We start from the raw sequence: 19142 nt of genomic DNA on the forward strand, positions 1-19142 counted from the left end.
CTTCCTTCCTTTCTTTCTATCTTTCTTTTTCTTTCTTTCTCTTTCTCTCTCCCTTCCTTCTCTTTCTTTCTTTCTTTCTTTTTCTTTCTTTCTTTCTTTCTTTCTTTCTTTCTTTCTTTCTTTCTTTCTCTCTTTCTTTCTCTCTTCCTTCCTTCCTCTCTCTTTCTTTCTTTTCCTTCCTTCCTCTCTCTCTTTCTTTTCCTTCCTTCCTTCCTTCCTCTCTTTCTTTCTTTTCCTTCCTCTCTCTCTTTCTTTTCCTTCCTTCCTTCCTTTCTTCCTTCCTTCCTTTCTTTTTCTTTCTTCCTTCCTTCCTTTCTTTCTATCTTTCTTTTTCTTTCTTTCTCTTTCTCTCTCCCTTCCTTCTCTTTCTTTCTTTCTTTCTTTCTTTCTTTCTTTCTTTCTTTCTTTCTTTCTTTCTCTCTTTCTTTCTCTCTTCCTTCCTTCCTCTCTCTTTCTTTCTTTTCCTTCCTTCCTCTCTCTCTTTCTTTTCCTTCCTTCCTTCCTTCCTTCCTCTCTTTCTTTCTTTTCCTTCCTCTCTCTCTTTCTTTTCCTTCCTTCCTTCCTTTCTTCCTTCCTTCCTTCCTCCTTCTTCTCTCTCTCTTTCTTTCTCGTTCTCTCTCTTCCTTCCTTTTTTCTTTCTTCTTTCTTTCTTTCTTTCTCTTCCTCTCCCTTCCTTCCTTCTTCTCTCTTTCTCCCTTTTTTCTTTCTTTCTTTCTTTCTTTCTTTCTCTCTCTTCCTTCCTTCTTTTCTTTCTTTCTTTCTTTCTTTCTTTCTTTCTTTCCTTCTCTCTCTCTCTCTCTCTCTCTCTTTCTCTTTTTCTAACTATAGTGATGCCATGGGGGTTCAGAATCTAACATGATGGTTAAAATAAAGTTAAAAAAAAACCTTTGTCAATATTTTTTCAAAGAAATGTAGTGTGTGTTAACTTATTTTGATGTAAATATCACTTCCTCGGGGGAACTTTCCTTGATGCCTCTCTGCCTGAGTTTGGTGCCTTTTTGTGTTCCCACAAAGTTCTTTGCCTATTGCATCTCACAGTTTCCACTACATGTGTTCACTTCCCCCTGTCCCTCTTTAGACTGCGAGCTCATGGATGGCAGGAACTGTGTCTTATTTGTTATTGTATTCTCTGAGCCTTGTACAGTGCCTGGCCCACAGTAGATTCCCACAAAGGCATGGACGCTATTCTGCTATGCAGTTCATGGGATGGATCCGACTTAAAATAACAATTAGCATGACGACATATTCAGTTTAATGGTTGAATAAAACTAAAACTCAGTTTGCCAAATTTCTATCCTCTTGAGAAACATCCTATAAGAACAGACTATATCAGCTTGAGTGGGACATTTTAGGTAGATATATTTTTTTAGATTCATGTAATTTTTCTCTTGCTATTTGAAGCTGATATTCTCTGGCTGTGTGCATATGTCTGTAACTCTCTCTTTCTTTCTCTCTCTTTGTTTCCCAGCACAAATCTTTCTTCAATTACCCATGTATAGGAAACATATTTAGTAAACAAGTGATTCTCCAACTGTTTTCCATAGGATATTGATATTTTTGTAAGATTTTAAAAGGTGTTCCATTTTAGTCAGGGTTTCTGAACAGATTTTTGTGGAAATGTTGGATTAAGTCCAATTAACTAGGCTTCTTTATTAAAGTGCACTGTGGCTCTTCAAGAAGGGACTACAGTGACTAAGGCCATAGAATCTTCTTTCTTTCAGAAAACCCTTGGTTGGAACTTAAGTTTGAGCATTGATGTTGCATATATAAGTATTGGCCATAATACGTATTTTTTGTGGTTTTTAGGATTTTTAGTAACTTTTATTTTGTCATAGTGCCAAACTTAACGAAAAATTACAAAAGTAATCCATAGAATGCCCATGCACTATTTACCTCATTCACTGACTCAATGATTATTTACATTTCACCCCATTTATTTATCATTCTTTATCTTTCGTTAATTTTTTCTTAATCATTTGAGAGAAGATTGGTGACATCATACCCTTCTAAATATATCTTATGTATTTCCTAAGAACAAATATTCTCTCACATGACCACAGCATACTTCTTGAAATCAGGAAAGCTCACATTTAATACCATAGAATATTATTATCTAATCCATGATCAATATTTAAATTTGAATAGTTGTTTCAATAATGTCCTTTATAGCTTTTTTTTTTCTTGTCTAGGATTCAGGACCATGTACAACATTTATTTGTCATGTCTCTTTTGTTCCTTTTACCTGGAAAGATCTCTCAGCCTTTCTTTGTCTTTCTTGACCACGACATTTTTGAAGAGTATCTGTCAGCTACTTTCTAGAATGCCTGTATTTGGGTTTGTTTCTTTGTGATTACATTCAAGTTACATCATTCTGTGGCAGGAACACCATCAAAATGATTCTGTGCTCTTCTCAGTGCATTAGGTCTAGAAGCATGTGATGCTGATTTGTCCTCATGTTGATGATGTTAACATTGAATACTTCTTCAAGGTGGTGCCCACCAACTTTCTCCAGTATAAAGTTACTATTTTTCCTTTGTAAGTAATAAATCATTTGTGGGAAGATGCTTTGACCTCATATAAATATCCTCATCCTCATAAAACATCCATTTTAACTCTATAAATTTTTGTAGTTATTAGCCTTCTACCACAATTTCCTTTCTTATTCATTCACTCATCTGTTTATTTGTATCACTATGGGCTTTTGGATTTTATTTTACTCAGTGGTCATAATTTATTACTGTCATTATTTTGATGCTCAGATTGCCTGAGATTTAGCCAATTGGAATCCCTTCAAACTGGATCTTGTGTTGGTTTCATATGTCTTCATCATTATTTGAGGACTTACCTTAGTTTCGGCTGCACACAAATGCCCCAGGCTCATCATATTCTTATCCCAGTCCCGTAATCAGCCTTTTTTTTCCAAGGAGCCCTCATTCTTTTAAGAAGAAAGGTATTTAGAAACCAAGATATGGGCACTAGGTGTGCTCATTGCTGTAGGTATATCATTGATTATAGAGCCTTCCAGCAGACAGAATTAGGAAGTGTATATGTAAATTTAATATAATATACACATAAGAATCATGTGTTCATATTGATGCTTCTAATTCAGTCCAACACTTCAGGTTCATCCCAGGTTCCTCTCCATATTTATTACTACAGTCTTTGGCAGTGAGAAACCTAGCTTCATCATCCTCAACATGTTTGCTCATTTGCTTGAGTCTAGAATATACCTTAAGCCATTTCAAAGTTGCTTACTCATATCATCATGATAAGCAGACCAACTAATTAGTTTCACAGTTGTTTATTAGTGCTGTAATTTTAATGTAACATCTACATACAGTGAAATTTATAAATCATAAGTGTACAATTTGATGAATTTTGACAAAACACATATACCCACATGACCCACATCCCTCTTGAGATAATTTCCTGCATCCTAGAAATTTCTCTAGTACCCCTTTCTGATCAATAATGCTCCACCAGAAATAACTAGCTTTTAAGTTGTTTAACCACAGATTAGTTTTAGAACTTCTTGTAAGTGGATCACACAGTATGTATTCTTTTTTTTGAGTTCAGCTTCTTTTGTTCAGTATAATGTCTGTGAGATTCATCCATGTTGTATATATGAGTAATGTGTTCTTTTTTATTGCTGAGTAGTATTCCATAATATGAATATATCATAATTTATTTCCATACTCCCATTGCTAGACATTTTGGTTATTTTTAGTTTTTGGTTTTTATGAATAAAGTTGTGAACCTTCCTATGTAGGTCTTAATGTGGACATATGTTTTATTTTTCTTGATTTAACAAGTAGGGATAGAATTGCTGAGTCGTGGGAGAGGGGTGGTGGGATATGTTTGACTTGAAAAACTTCTGAACCTTTTCCCAAAGTGGTTGCACCATTTTACACTCTTACCAGCAATGTCTGAGAGTTCCAGTTGTGCTTCCTAGCTTACATTTGTGTTGTCAGTTTTTTTAATTTTAGCATTCTATTGGGTGTGTATTGGGTTTATTTGCATTTTCTAGCTCATATACATTTAATTGACTTCATGTGATGCATTTTTTATCCCTTAGAATGCATAATTTTTGGAAAGTCCCATTAAATGCAAGACAATTAGTATGATTCTGTTTTCAGTGGAATACCTGGTGATTTAAAAGGAGCTTTACTCATGTAGAATCATCACTACTGTTAGAATAAAGACATAGTGACTTGACTGACATGGCTAGTATATACTATGCTAGCAAGGAATCTTACCTTAGGTGAGAGTGGGTTGTTAAACAAGCCTTAAATTCTATTTAGTGTTTATTTTTTATTGAGTTTCTGCCACATAGTTATCCTTATGTTCAGCTTTATGAAATAGAATAGAAGCAAAAGATACTATTCCTTTACAACTTTATATATTATACAATACATATTCCTTTACATATTATACAACTTTAATAATCAGTGCAGAAAATGCTCAATTTTCAGCACATGGTATGGTGAAGATATTTATGGGTTAAATATTGTTTTTCTTCAAAAATGAAAAAAACGCTCACCCTAATAAAATATTTGGTTTATTTTGATCTTAAGCTTTCTAAAAGTAGGGAATCTAGTCTCTGCTCACATACCACAACATTTTAATCAAAGGTAGGAAAACAGAGGCTTATTTGTGACAATCAAACACATTTTAGGAAAGGTAAATCTGATAAGACTTGGTCCTGTTTGCTGTTGTTTCAGGATGATTTCTCTGGGAGGATGGAGGATTGACGAGGAAAAGCAAAAGTGGAGGATTAGAGAGAGAGAGAAAAGGGGGAGAAATGAAATCAGCAATCATTCACATTTGTTGAAGGTGTTGAAGTTGAAACTTGAGTTGGCTAAGAGTACCCTTCAGACTAATCTGAAAAAGATTAAAGATCCTTGGAAGTATTTTAATTAAAAAAAGTCATGTGGGGGCGCCTGGGTGGCTCCGTCATTAAGCGTCTGCCTTCAGCTCAGGTCATGATCCCAGGGTCCTGGGATCGAGTCCCGCATCGGACTCCCTGCTCAGCTGGAAGCCTGTTTCTCCCTCTCCCACTCCCCCTGCTTGTGTTCCCTCTCTCGCTGTGACTCTCTCTGTCAAATAAATAAATATAATCTTTAAAAAAAAAAAAAAAGTAATGTGATGCTTTTACCTTCTTCTTTGATTAAATCATTTTAATATGAGTTGGGACATCCAGCTCTTCCAGTTCATGTTTCCTGCTTCTTGAGTTAACTCTTTTCCTGGTGCTGCTGCTGCTTTTTTTTTTCTTTTCTCCCTGATGGACAAAGTGTTAGTTTAGCAAGGAGGGTATTTCTAGCTTCATTTTCCCCTCTTAATTTACTCTTTCTCTCACTGTTCTTTTTCACTTTCTCTGTCTTTTAACTTCATCTAGCCCCATTGGTATCCTTGCTCATTCCCTCAGATTCCTGTCCTTTCTTAAAGACTCTTCATTTTTTTTATTGTCCCTATTTCTCTGCTTCCTTTCTCCTTGGTTTACAGTCTCTCTCTGCTTCCTTCATTTTTTCCTTGCTCCTTGTGGCTTCCCTTCTATTAGCCTTGAAGTCTTTACTTACATGTGTAGGCCTCCCTGGCTATACCATAAACCTGAAGACTTTTTGGTCAACAATTTACATGAAGAAAGAGAGAATTCTGAGTAATGTTCTGATGGGTTAACTGTAGAGTAGAATTAGGAGAGAAAGAACTCTTAAAACTTGTTGATTTGTAAAATAACAGAAAACTGAGGTATTCTGTGGATTGACACTTGCGGGAGTTACTGAGGGTAGTTCAATTGTCAGAGAACTGGTAGATACCCTGTTTTCAGACTATTTCCATCCTGTAGCTGAGGGTTTCTAGGTAACTTGAGATTTGTTCCTTTGGTGACTTTCATCCCCAAGGGTGAGGCACATTCCTTGGGGAGCCTGCCTAGATGAAAACTGATTCACTCTGTGTTAAAAGTCTTGAAATCCTCCTATAGCCTTGCCAAGTGACCCCAAAGTAGACCGAGCCTTAGAAGATGAAGTTCAAATATGGAGCAAGATGACCAATTCTAGACCCAGATTTGAAACTCATCATGTGGATTAAGTATGCCCCAGATCAGTTCATATGTAGATATTAGTAACCTCGACTGGACTCAGCCACTGGGGACCTAGAGTTCTAAGGGATCATACACATAATTCATCACTGAGAGGTGTTCTGGAATGTGGGCACTATTCTGGACAAGCACCCTGATCTAGGAAACAAAACAGTCCCTAAGGATAGGTAGGGATGAAGGAGCTCCCATCAAGAGGAGTTCTTTCTTTTTTGTCTCATGGTGCAATTTTCTTCTCGTTTGCAATCCAACATGTGTAAGTAAGTTATGTATCATCCCTGCTTGAAGGAATAAAGGGAAGGGGGAAAGAAAAAAAAATTAAATCCCACTTTTCAATTGTAGCAGTAGATAGAAACCACCTGTCCTGCCCCAGCCTTGCTCTCTTTTTCCTGGAGGCTGGGAAGGGAGGACAATCAACAGTCTAATGCTGTTGGGATTCTCTGATGCAGAAGACAGTTATCAAAATATATATTTAAAGAAGGAAAAGCACAGAGAACCTCTCATTTTACTAATCCACAAACCCTATCATTTCTTGCCAATTCCCTCAGGGGGTGGGGAGGGCTGGAAGCCAGAGGGGTCTCATCACACTTCTCAGCAAAGATTTAATAGCAGGGTGCTATGGGGAAGGCTGAGATTACGGAGACTTTATTATGCTTACAAAACTGAGTACGAACCAGCATTGTAAATCATCAAAACTAAGCTACACTTAACAGGATAAATGTGTAAAGTGCATTTGGTAATACTGTATGCTTGTTCTGAGTCATTTTTCTCTTCTTTCCTGCTAATTTGCAAACTTGAGTTGTCTGTTAAGTGTTCTTTCACATCATTAATGCGAATTGCCTGGGTGTAAATGCAGAAAAACCTGAATAGCATTGTATTAGTTCTTAACCCTCTGGCCCGCCATACTCTTGGTAAGATGAGTAAGTAGAGATGCATATGACAGCAAGGCTGTCAGACTTTGGGGGAGCATGTTTGTAGGCCAGATTTTTAAAACCTTAGCCATATTTGTGGCTCCGTTACAAATATTATTACTGCACAGGTTCACGTTTTTGAGGAAAATGAACTGAATTGAGGAGTAGATGCTGCACATCAGATCAAATGATGTGTTCACTTAATTTGATTTTAAAAATTATGAGACTTCTTGGAAGCTTCAGTAGGTTTTGTGAACTGAAGACTTTGCAACATCTGGATTTTTTTTTTCCCAAAGAATTTTTTTAAGAAGTGAAAGTGATTGTACATGTGTTATATGGTTGTGGTAAATTAAAGGCTGGCTGGTTCCACCCCAAAATCAAGTACTTTAACAGCTAGTTCTGTTGGCAAAGGGAATAAGGAAACTGAATATTTTATGGAATGAGGCACTATTTTCATGGAAGCGTATCGAAACTGTTTTTAAGACCTTTTTTTTTTAAAGCATTAGTTGAAATAAATGTGATATTTTAACTTTTTAGTTTATATCAATTACGTTTAGGGCGTATAGCTTTTATTTGCATATTTCTGTATTAATTCCTTATTCATACTTTGTTATTAATCATTTATATATTATCTATTTCTATATAATTAGGCTTAAAGCATTGTATGTTTTATTTTTTATTTCCCTCCATTTTGATCAATTCCTTGTTTCCTACCTAAAATATTTTTTTATTTTTTTTTTTTAAGATTTTATTTATTTATTTGAGAAAGAGAGAGTGTGCAAGCACAGAGGGAGAGGGAGAAGCAGACTCCCTGCTGAGCAGGGAGCCCGACGTGGGGCTTGATCCCAGGAACCTGAGATCATGACCTGAGCCAAAGGCAGACGCTTAACCGACTGAGCCACCCAGGCACCCCTATTTTTTATTTTTTAACCTATTTTTTTCTCCAAATCCCCTAAGCCCCCAAAATGCAGTCTCATGGCCTCCATCAATTCCATTCCTAGCCACTTTTCCACACACTTCTTATTTTGTAGACCAGTGGTTTCCAAACTTTTTGATTAGAAAGAATTTAGTATTCATCTTTGTCATACATAACTTATCAGTACATTTCAAAGATGCACATATATACAACATTCACAAAAGTAGAAATTGAAAACTGAGGTCAAGATGAAATACACAGGTATTTAAAATAAATTTATGTTGTTTTGAAGTCCTGGTCCAGATTCACTTTTTTTGACAATTCATTTTATTTTTTTAAAATTTAATTTTAAATTTTATTTGTTTATTTGACAGAGAGAGAGCACAAGCAGGGGGAGGGGGCAGAGGGAGAAGCAGAATCCCCAATGAGCAGGGACCCCGATGCAGGGCTTGATCCTAGGACCCTGGAATCATGACTTGAGCCGAAGGCAGACACTCAACTGTCTGAGCCACCCAGGCACCCTTTGACAATTCATTTTACTGGCTCTGTCTCACGGAACCACCAAAGAGCGAATGCGTGTTATTACACTTCCCAATGAGGTTCATCATTATCAATGGTGGATATAAGCCCACATTTCAGATAACTTTCCTGATAATGTCAGGGTTTTTTGCCAGTTTTGGGTCAGGTCTGATTAAATTGTTTCCCTCCTCTATACAATGGCTGACGAACAGCTTTTACTAGGAGTGGAAGCAGCCAGATTTGCCATTTTCTTGACGATTACTTGTGCTCCATTATCAATATCCTGCAGTTTTCCTCGCAGAAGACTTTAAAAAATCACTTGTCAAACTTTGAGGATTTTGTGTAAATTAGATTAATTAACATTAAAAATATGATCCGTAAGTCTCTTTCACTGGGCTCGGTAGACGCATTATTTTGATGTGTGGGAAGGGACTGGAAAAGCAAGGGCACCCAGGCTGATGGGGATACTATTTATCTTCCTGCTCTCAGGAAGATCTGCTTTGTTTCTGGCTGGTGTCTGTTCTGATTGATTTCTAAATATTCAGAGCATCTTCTCTATCCTAGGATTTGTACCCTATATTTCAGAGACCACTGTTCTTGACTACCGTGTGCTACATCATTTGTAAAACAGCTCGCTAATCTCTGCTCCTCTCAGTTTTAGATGAAGTGGTGGGGTTGAGGGTGTCATTTTCATGGTCTGGCAGGGCCATGACTAAATTCTATGCATTTACCAGAGAAAAAGCAATCCTCCCTAATTGGTTCCAACCTCTGAGCCGTTGGCTGAGTGAACTCCTTTTTCTGATTTTGGAGGAAGGGTCAGTGAAGCTATTACCCGCTATGAAAGCTTTGTTATTTTCACACAGAACTTTTGATATTAATACATAGTCTACCATTCTCTTCTTGACATATTTGTTTGCGAAGTTCTCTATCAAAACATGAATGTAAAATAATCATTTTTGGTCCATTTTCTTGACAATCTTTGAATGCTTCTGTACACTGCAATTGGGATTTATAAAAGGACTGTACTGATGAGTTACGTTTTCCCACTGTGAATGAGTTATTACATGTATTAATTTAATAAAATTAAATAGTTGGAATGTTGAAGGGGGTAACTTAAGAAGTATTTCTATGTATTCTTGATGTGCATTTTGAAATTGGTATTGTTATTCTCAGCCTGCTTTAATAACTTGTGCATCACAAGAAAGCTACCGATTATGAATGAAAAGTTCCTGAAGGGTGAAAGTGCTAGAAATAAAAAATAAATGGGTGCATTCGCTTTATTTTTTACAAGTAGAACCTAACTGGAGGATGTCACATATTAGCTATAACTATGCTTCCAAATTATCTGCTCCTTGATTAATTTGAGTTTTTTGAAATTAGCATTTTGAAATGAATATAATCCAAGAAAAAATTAGCATTATTTGTTTGTGTAGAAAACATTGTTACCTTTGGATGTCTAGCGGAACCACAACTGTTTTAGATAAATGGTTTTGCCTTAGTTGTGTAATTGATAATGAATATATAATCATCTAATTCTGTGGTTTCAGGATTTATTTGCCAAAAATTGTAAATAAAATGTCAAGAACACAATCCATGGGAGAATATCTTCAAGAATTTCCACTGCGTCCTTGATGGTCATTGATGGTAATTAAAGCTGTCGGTTTGTCCCTGTGGAGAAGTGTAAAAATTATAAATGAAGGGATGTATTTGGGATGTGGCAACAGTGGGGCCTGTTTTGTGGGGAAGATGAATTAAAAGAGATCAACTATTTCCTAGGCCCTATGCAGCCATTCAGTCTGTCTTACAAGCAGGGCAATGCATAGCAATTTGGATACAGTTATGCGCACACAAGGGCTCTGCCACATGTAGCCTGTTCTTTATGTTGAAATTCAACATAATAAAACTTAAGATGTTGAATTTTTACATTTTTGCACGACTGCACTTAATTTTTTTTTTTTTTTACATTACTGTACTTAGGATGCTTCCTTTAAAGAGTGGTGAGTTGCTAAAGGAGTATTAAAAGTAGACTGTTTCCCCATTCTTTCTCTTTGTGCGAAGTCTATGGCTGGGATCTTGTCTTTGGGGAATGGCAGCAATGTCACGGAAATCCATGACCTCTTAATAGGCCTTGGGAGGGGAAGGCAAGAATCATTCTACACTGTGCCCTCAGGGCTTAGTTCCTTTAAACTTCAAGGAATTGGACTGGAACTCTTCACTCCTTCTTTCTTTCAGCTTTACCTTCAGGGGAAATTGATCGATTAGAGGTGATTATTCCACAAACTCTGAACCCTTTTCCCCTCTTTGTTCCAACTGGAGCTTCTCAAAGTTTAAAGGGATTGTGTCTCCTGGGTGAATTGTAGAATGAATTTAAGTAGATTATTGGGTAGAACTCTTTGAACACACATTAAAAGTGCTAAAAAATATATTTGGAACAGAAGGAAATATTTGAAGCCAAAGGATAAAGAAACATTTGTTTCAGTGCTAATTATAATGTAATTATATGGGATATTTTTGAGCAAACGATTAGTTGCTAGACTGTAGAATCATAGTAGTGCTTCAGACCAAGAAAATAACAGGGTCAGTACAACAAATGGACAAATGTGGAAAATCTGGATGGTGTAAGACCCTAATGGGACAGAATACATCCATAAATGACTAGGTTTATATATGTCCTGTATTAACCACAGCAAGATTCTACTAATTGATGGCTTTTAGTTTTTTCTAACTTCTTTGTTTTACAACAACAAAATGATATATACCTAATTTTTTTTTTTTGCATGCATGCATGATAGGTTTGTCTTATGGACACTGTGGACATCGTTTGAATGATATCTATTACCACAGCAATTTAATTTTTCCCTCTTTAAAAAAATCTAATTCTTCAACTCTACCTACCCACAGAGCAGTATTAGCTCCCCCTGGTGACTAAATAAAAATGTAGACAAGAATGATTGGGGTGATGAGCTTCATTAACTTTAATCTTTAAATGCATAATTAATACTAAGATGCATACAGTAGGCATGTACACTGAACTGTTTTCCAAATAAAAATTCTAATTAGTCTTGAGAAATGTCCATTTTCATATCAGTACCTACATGATGAAGGCTGGTAGATCTTATGTGGCTTTCTTGGAATTGTGCCCATTTTAATGACCCCAGAGCTCTTGGTTTTCTGATGTGGGAGATATTAGAACAGAGGGTAAATATTCAGATCTCCTGTACACTAGGAGCTCATTATAAACAGAAAATAAAAGCAAAAGCAACTACCAATTTACCTATATCTATCACTCTTACAAAATAGACTTTCTATAAAGAAGGTTATCATTGTTAGAATGATTTAAAAGACTGTTACACGTTCAAACACTAAGATGTATTTTTTTGTTGTATCAAGAAAACATTTTTCCATTTAATTTACGAATTATTTGAAGTGTATATTTTTCTTACCGAAGTTGGCTTTCAGCTTAAGTCTTATAGTTTAATTTATTAAAAAATTCCCCATCATAATTAAATTATGAGGTTGACAGTTGAGAATGCTTTTATAATCTTTTTGAAAACAAATCTGTCAAATCTGTCCTGTACTTACGATTTCTCATATGTAATTTTATTTTCTATGCAAAGTCTTTGCTTTTCACCCTGTTTTATAATGGTCACCAGAAAGCAGTGTTCTGTGACTATACAATCTGGTTTAATTATTTTATATTAAATATTATATATTATCATGAATTCAAAAGGAAAGCTCTGAAATTTTATCTGAGAGCTAATATTTGAATGCTCTTTTGCTCCTCCTATTATTCTGAATGTATGCTCCCTATAATTAGCACCCCACCCCCCACGCTCACTAACCTTTTGCTTTTCTTCCCTCCCCAGGACTTTATTTTTAGGGCACAAGCCTTAGCCTCTAGGTTTGTGTTTTCCTTTTGTTTTTCCAAGGCACCTGTCTGTGTTGGGAGAAAAGATACAGTCTTCTAAATGTAACAATTACTTTTTGATACCTGAGGTATCATCCTCTTTGGCCTGTGGAAATCTATGGGAAACTTCTTTTGGAGTTATTGATACTATTTTGTCCCTCAGCCTGAAGTGATAGTATGGTTATCAGGCAGCACAAGGGAATGCAGCCCCTCCTCCTCACCTTAGTTTATTTTTCCCTCCTCCCATTGCTTCCTTTCTCAAGGGAACTGCCTGCCCTTTGCAGTTCATTTGCCTCAGCCCTTGCAAAAAAGCAAAGAACCATGCTTTGCCTTAACTTTTGCTTGTGGTCCCTCATAGGCAGAGCTTAAGCTGGTGCCTCACAACTAAATAGTGATAGCTTTCTTCTTGTGAACACTGGTTTAAAACTGACAAGCTTTGGGCACCTGGGTGGCTCAGTTCGTTAAGCGTCTGACTCTTGGTTTTGGCGCAGGTCATGATCTCATGCGTCATGGGATTGAGCCCTGGAATGGGGCCCCGTGCTCAGTGGGGAGTCTGCTTGAAGATTATCTCCCTCTGCCCCCCCCCACCCCTGGTTTCTCTCTCCCTCTCTAAAGTAAATAAAATAAATCTTAAAAAAACCCCAAAAAACTAGCAAGTTTTTGTTAATACAAATACTATTATATTGATTAGATATTGTAGTGTGGCTTAGTATAATGAAAAGTATGTGGCATCATTTCTTGCTACATGAAGAAGGCTGTGCAGAGGTAGTGAAATGAATAGCACCTCTCATTAATTGGTTTTCCCAAATACTACTGTGCATTTGTCAGCAAATTCAGCTCAGTAAACATTTATCAAGGTCCTACTCTTTGTCCAGTAAGGCTGGACCCAGGGATCAGGGCCCAGGATCTTCTGGGAGAAAAATGGTTGAGAGTGGCTCTCTGAGTCCAACCTGGAGGTTTAGAGATGGCTTCCTGGATGACATGATGCTGTTAGTGATGATAAAGAGTTAGCTAGGTGAAGAAAGGTGGGGTGGGGGACACTTCAGGCAGATAAAAGGGAAAGAAGAACAAGGGAGAGGTAGGAAAAAACAGAGTAGTGTCTGCTTGGGCACCTTCGAATAAGAGGAAAAGTACAAGATAGGGAATTAGTGAGATAATATGAATGTATTATCTGTTGCTATGTAATAAGTTACTCGATAGCTTTCTGACTTAAAATAACAATCTTAAAGTTTCTGGAGGTCAGGAATTTGGGAGCAGCTTACTTGGGAGATTCTGGTTCAGGGTCTCTTATGAGGTTGTAGTCAAGAAGGTGGTTGGGGCTGCAGCCATCTGAAGGCTTGAGTGGAGATGGAAGATTCACTTCTGAGCTCAATCACATGGCTACTGATTGGACACCTCAGGTCTTCACCATATGGGCCTCTCTACAGGGTAGCTCATGACATGGCAGCTGACTTTCCTCAGAACAAGTACTCTGAAGAGAGGGAGCGGGAAGGATATGGAAGTTGCAGTGTATTTATGACCTAATCATGGGAGTGGCATACCATTAATTTTGCCAAATTCTATTATTGATCACACAGACTAACAGACTAATTCTGGTATGATACGAGAGACAGTTATTATACAAAGGCATCAATACCAGGAGATGGGGGTCATTGGGGGGCCATCTTGAAGGTTGGTTAAACCGGGAAGGGAAGTAGGGTCTGGCCATGAGGGTGGGGGGCTATGCTGAGAACTTAAATTTGATTCTCTGGCCTGTGGTTTTTATGCTGTTTTGAGGAATCCTCAGGTATCACCCAGGTAGGCATGGATGTAGGGATTGAGTTAGCCCGAGTCCTTCATTCCCTGCAACTGGAACAGCCCAGGCTGGAATTCTTTTATGTACTGGATATTTGAGTAAGATTTTATTTGAATATTGAGTTTCGAAGCTTAAGAATGTTTGATAATTACTGTTTTAGACAGTGGGTAGCTACTGAAGGTTTTCTGCTGGGGTAACATCTGTTCAGGTTGCATGGCATGTGGAGAGTAGATTAGAGGAGAATTGGCAGCTCTTGTGATGGCACTATTAAGAGAAGATGGGGCCAAAAACAGTGCAGTGGTCAGAGGAGTGGAAAGAAGGGTCAAATTCAATAAATATTGAGGAGGTAAAAATCACATGTAGTGATTGATTCATTGTAGAGCATAATAGCAAGGAAAAGATCTAGATCCAACCCCAATGTTTCTGAATTCCTCAGGTGCATTGGGTGACCCTCACCTGACATCAGGAATGAGAAAGAAGCAGGTTCGGTGAGTTCACTTTTTGCTCACGTTAAGTTTGAGATAACTTTTCTGGCTAAATTGTTTAAAATGGCAGTTGTGTATGTAGACCAGAAACCAAAGGTAGACATCAGGCCATGTGGCATACTTCCTGTTTCCCTGACTTGTGGTTGAGTTTTCCTTTGCCAGTTACCTAAGTTTCTGCCCCCAGCTTACCCCCATTTTGGCAACACTGCTTCTGATCCAGCTCCCCTCCCCTCATTTTAATAATGAATCTCCTTTCCTGAGGTCGGTTACTACTTCAGCTTTGGCTTCTGGCTGGAAGGCCCTTTGGAGCTTGGGGTTGCTCCAGCGAGCAAAAGGGACACCCTGAAAAGGCAAGACAAATAAAAGCTGAACCACTGACTAGTGTTCTTTTCTTTCAAGATGAAGAATTTTGACATACAAGGTTTAATGCCTTATTGAAATCGAGCAAATGGATGCTAAGAAGGGTGCTTTATTCTCACAGGATTAAAGCAGTGGGTTTTCTTTTTAAAAATATATCCTAAGGTTCATCTCTATAGGAAATCTTACCACTTAGGAGTTGTTGGTTATGCCCACCAGCACCCCCTCTCATGGCCCCCCCCACCAAAAAAAATTACCAGGCACATTTAATTTTCCTGTTCATTTTTTTGGAATCTATGGCTATCTTGTGAACCTTAACAGGCTGCTTTTAGGCCTGATTTTTAGACTTGCAGTTCCCAATCATCTCCCTGAGCATTATTTTCATTAAAAATTCCATTAGCTTTAAAAAAATCAATGTAATCATTCAGTAGTAATTAATTCTTACCAATCTTTGAAAGGAAAGATGAATTAACAAAACTTCAAGATGTTAAAATGAGTAAAAAGAGTCGTGTGGTTAATGGGACTAGTAGAGATGTCAGTATAATGGATAGAGGGGTGGGCTCTGGCAACTGGCCAGCCACAATGCAAATCTCACTTCTCCAAGAGCTAGCTGTGCAGCCTTAGGCACATTACTTAAATTTTTAATCTAAAATTTCTTTATCTGTAAAGTAGGGGCAATAATAAAAAGGTAATAATATTGCCTGCCTCTTAGAGTTGTAACAATTAAATGAGCTAATAGATGTATCATTCCAATAAGGTGCTTGGCACACAGTGAGCTCTCACTACAAACATAATTATCAGTATTAGTATCATGAAAGGTGGTAATGATTCCTTTAAGAATAACTCACATGAGTCAGATTCTAGATTTGAATGTCTTCCAGAATCCTGAGGGGCTTTGAAAGAGTTAGTATGAGTTAATGCTTGGCATTCTGTGTTAAATTCTCCCCCTTTTAAAATTCAAAAGGGAATAATGTGTGATCAATGTTGGGGGAAAGGGGCAATTGGAGGAAATAAGAAGGAGTTTAATTAAGTATGCTCATCACCATTCTAGTAAGACTTAATGTTTAGATTTGTGCAGATTAGAGAACATCATATTTTGGGAATAAAGAAGAGAGGCCCTGTATCTATATAACATTTTATTCTAACTTTATTCTGTACAAAATATTAAAAATTAGGGCCCTGACCTAAGTTTTTGGCCTACATTTGTGTAAATAGAAGAAGATAGTTGTGCAATGGATAGCGTTGAAAAATGTTGTACTCATAGCTTATTTATTTAGTGACACAGAATTTTCCCATGCATCCTTTAGAACGTTTTTTGGTTTTGTTTTTAAATCCTCCCTGGTTTTGTGAATTAACTCAAAAATTATAAAATATTAATTTTAGTTTAGTACAATTAAAAATATTCATACCTTGTTTTTAGTAGGCATGCAAAAGTGTCATGAAATTGGCCTAGCAGTCATAGAGATTCAGGTGATTAGTGGTTTGGAAAATCATCTGGGGGCTAAGTGAATTCCTTTAAATGTGGGAGATTCATACTTATGCTTTGTAGGGGAAGAGAGCTTAAAGAAACTCATCTGTGCAACACATGACCCTAAGACAGTTGACTTTTGCAGTGCACTAAACCTATTAAAGCAACATACTTAATGTGTACATGTTAGTGACTTTTTAGTGAATTCACATTGTCTGTGATGCATCATGAGGGTACAAAGAAATGTGAGTCATGAACCTGATTGCAAAGGATCTTACTATGCACTTGGGGAACAAAATACATGTACCTGAAAAAGTAATATTGAATGCAGCACTATGTCATTCAATGTCAGAATTTCTAATATGAGCAGTAAGTTATGTGAGTGTTTAAAGAAGGGAGTGGTTAAGTGTGCAGGAGCTGTTAGGAGAGGCCCTGTGGAAGTGATCACTGGGAGGTGAACACACCCAGACAGCTCATTAGGAAGTGAATAGGAAGGGGGTAGCTATGGGAAGTCAGGACAAGACGAAGCATCCCAGATAGTTCGGAATTGTAGTTGGATAAAGACTCTGAGTTAAGTTTTGATATCTCATCCAGAAATAATTTCATGAACAGTAGCACTGTGTTACATCAAGTTGCACACTCCTGGAGTATTCAAGAGTTCGAGCAGAGCACAGTGCATGAAAAAATGCTACGGGTATGCATGAAATAAAGTAACCATGGGGTTAGTTACTAACCAGGAAAAAAATACCTGTTTCTATATTAGGTCATCCTATGAGTAGTTTGAAGAATTAAGTAGGGTAGGATCTATGAACAACTGCTAAGAAGTGAGTTGGGTTATAGCAGCATTTTAGAATACCTCTCTAAAATAGCCTCACCATCATGGACTTTCATATGAAGTTTCTTAATTCATTAAAAATATATTGAGCCTGAATCCAGGTGACTACATGTGATAGTAGGATCTTCTGCCTTAATGCTTTTGTTAAAATGTCATGAAGTGTCTTCAGACTTAATTTTCACTTAAGTTTTATTCTTATGCTATGAGCCTTTGGTGCTTAGCAAATGTAAATTTTCTCCAGCGAAGGAAGAAATTACTAGCACAGCTATTAGTAGATTAATGAAAAGTCTTATTGCTTCTTAAAATTTATATTTTCATGGTGATTGACAATCGCTAATTAGTTAATCCTCTGCCTGTGCTCATGAGGTAGGTCAATATTATCTCCATTATAAAATGAGAAGATTGAGAAATCAGAATCTTCAATGATTTCCTCAACAACCTAGTTCTGTATTGACATGACAAAAATAAATTGAGTTTACTCTTAAGCATTTCTCTTTTGTTAGTTAATGAAATATCTTTGCGTTGAACAGTTGATCACTGGAGACACCTTTTCCCTTCACTGTCCAACTAAAACACCATTCACATCAAGTGGCTTAGACATCTAAGACTGAAAGGGACTTTGGACACATTCAAAAGCTATATAATTATATATAACAGAAAAACCCCAAATAACAACAGCCTAAATTAGAAAGATGTTAATTTCTTGCTTATATGTGAGAGCTCTAGAAATAAGCAGTCCAGAGCTGGTTTTCTTTCTTGGTGCTCTGCTTCCTAGCAGACGGTTGCTATCGTCAAGAGAACCTGCTGGCTGTGGGACTTACGTCATCATGACCAGTTGGAGGTTAGGAAAAGAGGGAAGATGGAAGAGCTAACAGGGCCTTCCTTGTCTGAATCGGCTCCTTTTAGATGGCCATTCAATAAATCCCACATGGGATTCCACTCACATCCTCAATGGAAGAGTGGATTTTGAGGGAGGCGACTGACACAGTCACGCAATGAGCATATTTGAATATTTGGATTTTGTGTTATTTTGTATTACTGGTGATATTTCTCTTTTCCAATATCATGTATAATTTAGAGGACTTGCTAAAACATAAATGCCTTGTAAACTCCCACTATGGACAGAACCTTTTTCTCTGGTTGATAACCTATATTCTTTAATTATTTAGCAAATGGCACATTTGATTTTCCCATGGAGAAACTGTTTTTGAATCTAGGGTAGAACTGCAATCTAAGACTGTGCTCGGTCCACCTTGATTCTTTGTCAGTACTCCTAGACAGAAATATAAGGAAACCTACCTTTATTAGAGCAGAATGCTTAATACAGGCAAGTCAGGCACGTTATGGATATAGAAGCCCAGGGAATGTTTTCTGGGCCATGGTACAGCACATGGAACTTCTGTGTGCCTAACCAACACTAACACTGTCCTGTTTAATCCCAGAAACTACATTTTTCATGAAAGCAGCATAAAACATGCTCCATTTGGTGTGTGTCCTGGGACGTGGAGGTCAATTAAATGAAAGGTATGTCACACACCTGTTTTTTGGATGAGATCTATTACATAGGAATGACTAACCTGCCATTGCTAGTTTGAGACATGAAACTGCCTAGACTGTCTACAATAGCTAAACAGCTGGTGTGAGACATGCCTTCTTATTCAGTGTATGTGTGCCACATGCCTCCAAACACTGCCATGCACACTTGTCTCTCACCATTCTTCCTCTCCACGGTCTTCCCCAGCATCTGCAAACAAATAGGTGGTATAAAAAAATGCACTAGATAATCTATACAAATGGAGGGATTGTAGAGGACAGAAGTTTTCCATTTGGTGTTAAAGAACAATCATGCAAAATTAGA

The 19142-nt window shown here is 37.3% G+C and overlaps 1 protein-coding gene across 7 annotated transcripts in view; it reads left to right on the forward strand.

The window, feature by feature from the left end:
* Window positions 1-19142, forward strand: part of ZNF521 (zinc finger protein 521) — a 275012-nt gene that overhangs the window by 28869 nt on the left and 227001 nt on the right. The gene's annotated exons all lie outside the window — the stretch shown is intronic.

Source organism: Mirounga angustirostris, unplaced genomic scaffold (assembly GCF_029215605.1).
Source record: "Mirounga angustirostris isolate CCGP_5_RB_7025 unplaced genomic scaffold, mMirAng1.0.hap1 SCAF_14, whole genome shotgun sequence".
Classification (NCBI taxonomy): Eukaryota; Metazoa; Chordata; class Mammalia; order Carnivora; family Phocidae; genus Mirounga; species Mirounga angustirostris.